The sequence below is a fragment of the Sebastes umbrosus genome, chromosome 19 (genome assembly GCF_015220745.1).
Source record: "Sebastes umbrosus isolate fSebUmb1 chromosome 19, fSebUmb1.pri, whole genome shotgun sequence".
NCBI lineage: Eukaryota > Metazoa > Chordata > Actinopteri > Perciformes > Sebastidae > Sebastes > Sebastes umbrosus.
The window spans coordinates 13094067-13104429 of record NC_051287.1 but is presented as its reverse complement, the minus strand read 5'-3'; positions in this window follow the sequence as shown (position 1 = coordinate 13104429).

The following is a 10363-nucleotide window of genomic DNA, read 5'->3' as shown; positions in this document are numbered from 1 at the left end:
GCCCCCCAGAATGGTGACCACCACACTTTAATAAGCATTTCACAGGGGTCAATTCTCCTTTCTCCACGGCGTCAGCTGGGTCGCCCCATTCACCCTCTTCACCCCTTCCTCACCCAGGCTCCCCCATTGGCATGTGTTCAGCCCGGCGTTGTTTACTGGACGGAGCATTTAGAGGGGTTAGCGTTTCACCATGGCAGCTGTTGGCACCATGTGCCTCCCCCTCGGGCGGCTGGTCGACAGCACGCAGGCCACTGCTTCACACACCCTCCAGCATCCCCCTGAGGACCCTCCCCTCCCTCCTCTCGTCCCTCGCTTGGCCTTGGTTGAAACCAGTAGCCTCGATAGGATATCATATACCAGTTTAATGTGAAGACACAGTTCTGGCTTTAATTGATGGCTCCCGGTTGGCACTCACAGACTGCAGCCAGTGTAGCTTGAGCTTGAAGAGGTAAATTCAGTGTCAACAAGGAGCGTCCACATTCTACTGTATACATCTGACATGTATAGACTTTTATTCATTCCAGCACGAATGTCATGTCTGTCATTGGCAGGATTAATGGCTCCTGTCACTGCATTTTCCATGTCACCTCTCTCATTGATTGGCCTGACAACTGTAACGACCAGCAGGCCTCATGGAAAAAGACGATGTGAAGTTTCAGCTCAAGATTGCACGTGGCAGACTCTGTTTTTAGCCATGATAGCAGAACGGTTACCTTGCAACGGCAGCTGGATTCTCACAATGTCATAAGATCACATGAAAATCTATGTTGTCAGGCTTCAAGTAATGCGTTTCTTTTCTTGATGGAAAAGATGTTTTTGCTCTTCTTCCGAGTCCGACTGACTTTGTTTATATAAATACTGTATATATCTATATATAAACAAATAACGATGCATTCGAATACTGATTACCATGGCGATGGTTGACGCTTCGTAGCATTTGAGTCAGCCTTTATAGTTTGTACTGACTGTAATAGGTCGATGGGTCTAATGTCCTGATGTTGTCTTGTTTCCGTACGTATTTTACTTAGTTTATGTACTTATTTCAAGTCAACCATGATGTTTTTTCTAAACCTAACTACGTGGTTTTGTTACCTAAACCTAACAGAGTTTTTTTGTTGCCCCCTGCTGGTACTGCACCTTCATACACGCGTGTAATATTCACGCCTCTGCAAGGCAAAACGTGAGACTGACACGCTATCCTCTGGTGGACGGGCGGGTCTATTACACGCTTTGGTGTGACATCGGGTTGATGTCATTCAAGTTCCCAAGAGGAAAAATCCTTATAACGTTGGTGATCCCCTGACTTTTCCTCTAGCGCCACCAGCAGCCTGACATTTAAGCTTTGTGTCTTTAGTGTCATGTCTCCACAACTATTTGATGGACTGCTTTGAAATTTAGTACAGACATCCAGGGTGCTCATAAGAAATGTCCTAATGACATTGGTGAACCCCTGACTGTACCTGTAGTTTTCCTGTTAGCATACTAACACGCTAAACTAAGATGTTACCATCTACAGCACTACTGTAGTACAGCAGAACAGGGCCGCTAGCATGGCTCCAGACCTGTTTAGGAATAAGAAAGAGATGGGATAAGTAAATAATGACAAGGGAGGAATAAAAGAACTGTGAAAAGTTCAGCACAAAATGTGCTCAGATGATAAAATGAGAATGGAGGTAGAGGGAATATGAGTGGAGAGAGTAAAGTAATATGCTACTTTGTGAAGCTGTAGAGTGGAAAGAGGAAAGAATGTCACTTATCTCTGTGACATTTAGTCCTGCGAATCAGACATGGCTCGCTAATCAGCCAATAAACCAGTCAGCAATTTCTGGCGGACTCGTTGTCGCCTTCTGCTGTGATTCAAGGTGACATGCAAGAGAGGCACACTGACAATTCTCTTAAATATAAACCCACTTGAAGACATACTCTGAGATCCTAACATATTAGTGACCCCATCATGAGTATATCTCTGTGATTGGCAGATGGGCTGTGTTTTTGTAGAGACGGGGGAGATTGTGAATGTCGGTAATCTCATCCCACCCTGTCCCAGAGAGTCTAGTGAGTCTTGGGAGAGTGGTGTAGAGAAGCAAGGTCAGGGTGACAGTTGTCGGACCCCCATCCATACCATTTGGATGGAAAGTGATACCACAGACAGCTGAGGCAGCTTCTGTCACTCTCGGGGTTAATTTGGAGCGTCTTAACATTCACTTTGCTCTGGACGGATTTGTAATGAACGTGGAACTGGGGGGTAAATAGAAATCTCAGCATCTGTGTCTCTTTACCTCACCCACTGCTCTGTCTCACGCACAATTACAGTCAACATCTCGAGGTCACAGAGCAGATTCTTGAGGTCGTTTTGTAACCACAGAGTCATGCGGTGCCCATAACTCTTTCAATCACATTCACTGTGGAAAGGCCCGTCACCCTCCTGCATACATCCCGCCCCACCCACCCACGCACTCCTGGGGCCCGGATCATGAGCCCCCTTGGTGAATGTTTTCCTGCTTCGCCACAGTCAGGCTTCATATCAGGAGGGTCCCTAAAATAAACAGCAGGGAAATGGGATGAAGCTGTCTGGACACCAGATATTCAATCTCCAAATGGGGACCCAGCAAAGTTCCACACACGCCTTCAGCGCCAGTGTGTGGATTCAGGGATGTTCAGAGGGGATGGATCGAGCAGCAGCGTGATAATGGGTGATATGTAGTGTACAGTGCATGTACTGTTTCCCTGAAGAGGATGTTCTCTTTGTAATAAACAAGGTCACATGTTCTATTTTCTTCAGTTTTAATGACAATGTTGTTGGTCATTCCCTCACTTTTCCTCTGGCGACAAGATGTTTAGAGGGGAACTCCACAGATGTCACACATCAAAGACTATGTACAGGTCTTGAGGAGTTTGGATTTGTGGCTGCAGAAGGAGCTGCGCAAAGTCTGGTAAATGTCCTCATGTGATGTCACTTGCTGTCAGTGTTGTTTGGAGCTGTAGACTACAAGTTCAAAAATGAAAAAACAAAATGTGGAGAGAAAGAAGTGAGCTTCTCAGACCTCTGTAGCCCGTTCCTCAGCTCTGCTTGAGGCTAAAGGCCCTGACACCCCAAGCTGACGGTCCGCCGTCGTTGAGCGTCTGTCGGCCTATTTTTTGGCTCTCCGCCCGTGCCGGAGTTTTGTCAGCATGTTGAATCAGCAGCGGTGCCCATCGGTGAGAGAAATCACTCTGATTGGCAGTTCAGCTTAAACGTATCAGTGCACGAGAAGAGAAACGGACGCGAGGAAAGCAAGCCAACGAGCAAAGTCAAGAGTAAAAACACAGAAGGCTCTTCTCATTTTTCATCTTCACGTCATCTGATCATTCAAATACACGGATATTTTCACAGCGACATGGTCATCTGGAATGAAGCTAAGTGGTGAGTGAGAGTGGTGTGAAAATGGTCGGCAAACGCCACTCTGCTTCATGTATGTATCATAAAGACGGCTTGCATACCCGCTGTCCTCGGTCCTCCGGTTTCCCTTTTTGAATGACAAATACAGATACCGCAATCTGCTGGTAGGGAGAGATATTTCATCTCACGTAGGCGCAGAACGTACATGGTAGTTGGCTGTTGGCTGTAGTCTTAGCGGTGTGTTAGAGTGCAACTTTTTAGCCAAGACAAAGACGCCGTGAGTCACTCAAAGAGGCTACACCCTCAATTATGCCACACTTTAAGCCTTAATATAATTTAATCGAGTGAGTTATAAAAATTAGCTATGAAGACCAAACCGTTTTTTGTACCAGGCTGCAAACATGTTTATATTTCTGCTGAAAAGTCAGGCATTTTAACATGGAGGTCTATGGGGATTGACCTGCTTTTGGAGCCTCTAGTGGCTATTTGAACGGCAGTTTTTGGCACTTCCGAGTTGGCTTCATTTCTCAGGTTGCCGGTTAAGAATAGTGCAATATCTCTGGTTCTGCTGCATTGATTTTGATATTATTTTGTTAAAGCTTTCATCGAGAGTCCGACAATGTTATATGAGTAATATAATCAGTGGAGTTCTTTTTTAAAGAGCGAAAAGTCTTGACAATTATTGGATGGATTGCTATGGTATTTGGTACAGATATCCATGGTTCTCAGACGATGAATCTTCATGGTTCTCTGACAATGCATTCATTGATTTTGGTAATCCCTCTGTACTCACCAAGTTAACTGCTAAAATCTGGGAAAGCGGCGACATTATAAAGAAGCCAGAGGGGGAGAGAAACATGAGTAGTCAAACAATCATACAGGTTTCAAACAAATCCCCACGTTAGCCAAACTGGGCTTTGGGGTTAGAGACGACAAAGGTGAACTGTAAAACTTTCACCCAGGAAGTCCTGGTTCAACTTTGACCTACTGTACTTGCCATAGGTGTACGCACATACAGTTTTCCTGTGCAGTAAGGGATATTTCGGTTGCATTAACTTTCAGTTTTACCGTCAAATAAAATAGTTCATAAATCAGGGTAAACTGTTGTCTTGATTACAACCTGCTTAATCATTTCTTTCCCTCTCGAACCTCGTTGATGCCCACCTTGTTCCCAGATCTCATTTAATCCAGTGAGTACAATGATATCTTAACTAACAGAAACGATTTGCCAAAAATGCAAAGTAATAAACCAGAATTGTCCTTTAATGATGGAATTTACCATCCTCATTTGGCTGACACTGCATGAACCCTCTCTTTGTACCCCAAAACTTGGCCTGCTCTCAAAAGAGAGAGAGAGAACGCATACTGGCATCCATTAGTGTCCATTAGTACCGACATCGGTGATGTACACGAAAGAGGGAGATCATTACTCACCGTCACTGCTCTCTAAAGTGTCGGAAGAACACCAACATCCAGTTAGTTATGACAGAAAAGAAAACTCTTTCAAGACTAATACACAGTCCAGCTGTGGCGTTACTAAACCATCACAACCATTCTAGTTGTGGAATTTTTAGTTTAGTTTTTAGTATTTCCTGCTCCCTCGTCTCACATTTGCATATGTTTAAATTCACACTCAAATGTATGCAGATAACTCACTTAATAACGTTAACCAGGCTACAGGGGCTGGTCCCTGAACCCCACTTGCCTTCGGAGCCACAGAGGGAGGAAGAATAATGGTGAGGAGGGACGGGGGAAGTTGAATCTAAAGTCTTTCTCTCCACTTGCCTCTTGTTTACATTCCCCCCCCACTAACCCTCTAACCAGAGCTCCAGCGCCTAATCTCATCAGTAAATTCCCCGGCTGAACAAATATCTTCTCTCATGGTGAATATTCTCACTCTTTGTGTTCACACACACACATTAGAGCTTCCAGGCACACAGTTCCAGTTAGTTGTCCTAGCTGTGTCTTGTCTTTGAACCATTTAGTTTGCATGATTGAGACTTCGGTTTACCTCCTCTCTCCGGTGTGGACTGGCAGCACGTCAGCAGAAAATGAGTGTTGAGGTCACATTCTCACCTTCCTCTTTCGTTTTCTATTTTCTGTCACTTCTGTCTTTCTCCTAATTTCTCTCAAATGAAGGACACAAGTCAGACCCAGTTACAGACTGGCTGCACTAGAGGGGACCAGGGTTTAGTGTGATGGGTTGTAGGGGCCTGTGGGTTCAGCAGGATAACGAGTATCTTTGTTCCAGTGTTGCAGCATTTGGCTGGCAGGAGGGACACACACCGACACACTGCCCAGAGAGAGACCTTGGGGCAGGACGGGGAGGTGGATATGAAAGGCTGGGTGGACGGACAGACAGGGATGTTTATGGGCCTCCAACTGGGTGACCCTGACCCGTTCGTGCAGCTATTATGGATCGGATCAGTGGGCCTCTAAAGGCCAACTGTGTGGCCTGCTGCACTGCTCCAGCACTCAGCCAAAACCAGGCAATGTTCCTGTCTAAAGGCTTTGAACGTCTGCTTAGTGGGGCAGCAAATCTAATTTATGGTCTTTTTTGGTGATTTGCTGATACAGTTCATTTCTGTATTTGGGGCGTGTGTGATTGTCAATGGTGGAAGGTAACAAAGTCCATTTGAGCCAAGTTCACACATGACTTTCAAAGTTGTCCGATCGCTGTACTGTTCACACCACACAACTTGCTGTCACAACGTTTTTGGCATCATCGGGAAAAAAATCCTTCCCCACCATGGGGCAATAATAACCTTTCAGTATTTTGTAATTCAAGTGTTCTGAGAGAAAACTAGACTTCTGCACCTCCTCATGGCTCTGTTTTCAGGCTTTAAAAAATCTAGCCCCGTGATGGGAGACTTTGGCCAATCACGGGTCATTTCAGAGAGAGAGCGTTCCTATTGAGCGTTCCTATTGGCTGTGCTCCGGCTGGTGGGCGGTGCTTGGTATTTCTTCAACTGATCTCAACCTGGCTGCTGGGTCACAAACTTTCACATTTTACAGCTGAACAGTACACTACAAGATGTTTCTGAAAACATTTGAGGAGAGAAATAGGCATTACAGTAACAGAATATTGATTCACATTTGATCAGTGCTGCCTAGTTTGACCGTTTGATTGGAGATCGAGAGTGATTGACAGCTGCTCAGAGACGGCAACTGGACAGCACCGGAGGACACAGAAACACTTTTTTCAGATTACCTGTCTCATGCACTACTGTCAGGATATAATGACCGATTTATAAAAACAACTTTTTTTAATCATATTTGCTCCATCTCTACCCACTGCAGCTTTCAATACAAATTCGAGGCCATTTTATGCACTATTATAACTTTTTGCTCCACTAAATCTGACAGCTGTTACTTTACAGATTACAGTTTTTCCTTTCTGTCCAGTGAAAAATCTCCAAATTTGGTGATTTTAATTTTGGATTTTGGCTAAAACTGAAGGATGATGTGTTCCTTTATAGGTTGAAAAATTTCTCCTACTTCTTAAGCTAAATATACGATTAAAATTCCCTTTGGATCAGCTGGAAAATGCATCGTCACAAAGCTGAAAACAAGGCGGTTTTTCTGAGCTCATGAAAATTCGACCATTTGTCTGCATAATAAGTACTTTTACATTTTAAAATTTTGCTAATAGGCCTAATACCTGGATACTTTTACTTGAATGCATGACTTTTACATGTAGTGGAGTATTTTCACAGTGTAGTATTAGTACTCCTACTTAAGTAAAGGATCTGAATACTTGTTCAACCAGTTGTGATTGTGCTTCTGCAGTTGTCCTTTCTGTCACAAGGTTGTGAATGAGAGCCCATTTCCTGCACTGTTCTCACTCTGGGCTATATAGGTGGGGGAAGGACCCCCCAAAAAAACATCTTTGTGTGTGTGTGTGTGTGTGTGTGTGTGTGTGTGTGTGTGGGGGGGGGGGGGGGGTATGTCTGCCTTGTCTACGACAGCACGGAGCCGGGTCCTTCCTGCGTCCCATTGTTCCTTCGTCAAACCCACAGATACATACACACATGTAGCCGATTAATATTTTAAATGATACTACAGCATACAACTGCATATAAGAACAAGCTCTACTCATTTATTATTATTTATATTTACTGGTATTATATTTGCATACATCACATTAAAAGATATGCAACAATAAACATCAGTGATAAACGGGGTCCTATACTGTAGTCTCATAATATCACCTTGATGATAAGCTCCGTCTTCATGTGCTGACCTGCTACTGGGGGATTAGATGTGATGCACATTTCGAGCTGTAATACTCTTTTCTCATTATTACCATCAGTGTCTGGGCATGTTTGACATTAGCATGACTTCCATACATATGAGAGGCTCGTCTAAAAACTGAATGTGACGGCCATCAGAGGAAGGTGTTAATTGGGACACCTGAGGACCTCTGTTCTCTGATCCAGGGCCGTAGAGAGAAAACGTACCGAGGCTTCACACCACAGGAGGAGGTGTGTATGTGGGGTGGGGGTTAGTGTTCCTCTTGTGAAGTGATGCGCTTTTCCACTCACTTATCTTCAAATGACCAACAGAGGGTTTGTTTTCCAACAAACAGCAGCCAATTCAGTGCAAGCCCTTTAGTAAATACTGGGCCATCAGATTGGCAGAGACAAAGGTGTGAAGTACGTTTAGCAGCAGCAGATTAGGCACAAAGACTTTCTTTTCACTGTTTGGTTGTGAATCGATGTGATCGGTGAATTTTATAACCTTTAATTTATAAATTCAGTAGCTGTTACAAAACATGGAACTTCTGCAACCAAAAACATAATTTTAACGTTTTTATTCAAAGACAAATAAGTCAAATAAGTCAAATAAATAAAATAAATAAAATAAATAAAATAAATAAAATAAATAAAATAAATAAAATAAATAATAAATAAATCGTACACCTAAAGAACATTTAATTATGCAAGCATACTGATAACTGTCCTGGATTTATCTTAATAGTAAGTGATTTTATTTTGTCCTTTTTCATTTCAAGAATCTTTTGACCATGTTCGAGTAATATACCTCTCATGTGACATTGCTTTTTTGGTCAAAATTGAATATATTAAAGCTTATAATGATACATCTCCTTTACTATTTTCCCTAAGCCATATCTCAATATTCACATTCCCTATAGATATATAGATATTCAGTTTACTGTCATAGAGGAGTAAAGAAACCAGAAAATATTCACATTTAAGAAGCTAGAACCAGAGACTTTTCTCATTTTTTTTCTTAAAAAATTACTCAAACCGATTAATCGATTATCAAAATAGCTGGTGATTAATTTAATAGTTGACAACTAATCGATTAATCGTTGCAGTCCTAATACAAGATGAGTGTTATTTAAAGTAATGATACAAATACTGTTGTAATAACATCAGAATTATGCCACACACAAATTTGTTTTGTCAAATGTTTTCTGTAATAGTAGAAGTTTGAAAGTTTGAAACTTTAAGATTTTCTACTTTAATACTAGAAAGTAAAGTATACAATAATCAACTATAACTAATTTTTATTGATTTATTTAGTCAGTAATCAAGTCTAACAGGACATAATAGAGGACTAATGTGAGCAAGACAAATGTCATTTACAAAAAATCACACTGTTCAATCACTACTTTGTCCAGGTATGTGCTCTGTGTCATGGTGCTTTTTTGAGACTCTGTTGCAGCTGGTTGGGAGTGAACCAAGAATAATGGTCAGACGTTAAGGTCTGATAGTAGGATGACATCATGTAGTCCTTGTCAAAAGGGGCTACTCTTTATCACAACCTCTGGCCTCGCTCCAGTCCTGCGCCCTGAGAAGGAAGGAAGGGAGTCTGAGTTAAAAGAAACTGCAATGCGCTCTCTAGGTCGGAGCGGCCAGGGTTCACACTGCAGAGGGCAGTCGCATTTATATTTAATCTCCAAGAAATGACTCTGTTGTCTTGCACTTTGCGTCGACCTCTCCGCGTTGTGTTTCTATATTAAGCTTTGATAGAGTTTGTTTTCCAAGCTTTGGGGTCTTCCCCTCTCCAACCTTGTGAATCCATCACAGAGCATTTTCTCATGGCCTTAACATTTTTTCCCCCCAAAACAAATAAGTCAGAGAGAGCCTCACAAGCAAACACACAAGCTCTGATTTCATGACAGATAAAGACAACACGTTCTGCCAGCACTTCTGACAAAATCAGCACTTTCTCTGATTTAAACCACACCTTGCTACGTGTACTGAGGAAGCAGGAGGGCATGTGGCAACAGCAGGCTTGACTTGAGCTGAGCGTGTGCCTGATAGATTTGATATTTCTCACGGTGGGTCAGGTGCTTTTCTACTATCACCCTACATGCCCGTACACATCTCTTTTATTTCATACTTCACGTTTGCTTTTTCTGTTATGCAATAAATGTGTAGCTGATTACTCACACTCCCTCTTTCCTCCTCTTAAGTCCCGGTGTTTCCCACACTGCGTGCACCTCAAGAGACCTAGCCCCTTTTGGCATCGATCCATTTGGCAGTTACACCAACAGAAGGACCAGCATGTGCGTGGGCTTCATAATAAAATAATCTTTGCCCTGGGGTGCTGAAACTCTGCAGCTACTCCCTGACAGTTTCACTTGCCCTGAGAGACAGGAAAAAAAAATCTGGCGCAGACAGGCACTCTCTGTATCTCTGCTCTATACTGTATGTCGTAACCGAAGTATATAAGTAATACCACAAGTAGTCATGTGTCTTGCTGCAGAACAAGGATCCATGCAACGAGTTATGATGTGAGAATGAAACTGTAACAGGAACTGAAACGTATCCTCATTTTTATGAGATTAAGATGTTGTAGTCTGGAGTCCAGAAATGCAAAATTCAAGCAGATACGAGAAGTTTCGGATTCTCACATCAGACCGCCGGTTCTGAAAAGTTTAGCCAATGCTGAAGTGCCTTTAACTTGCATTCTTTCTAACAGCCAGCAGGGGGCGACTCCTCTGGTTGCAAG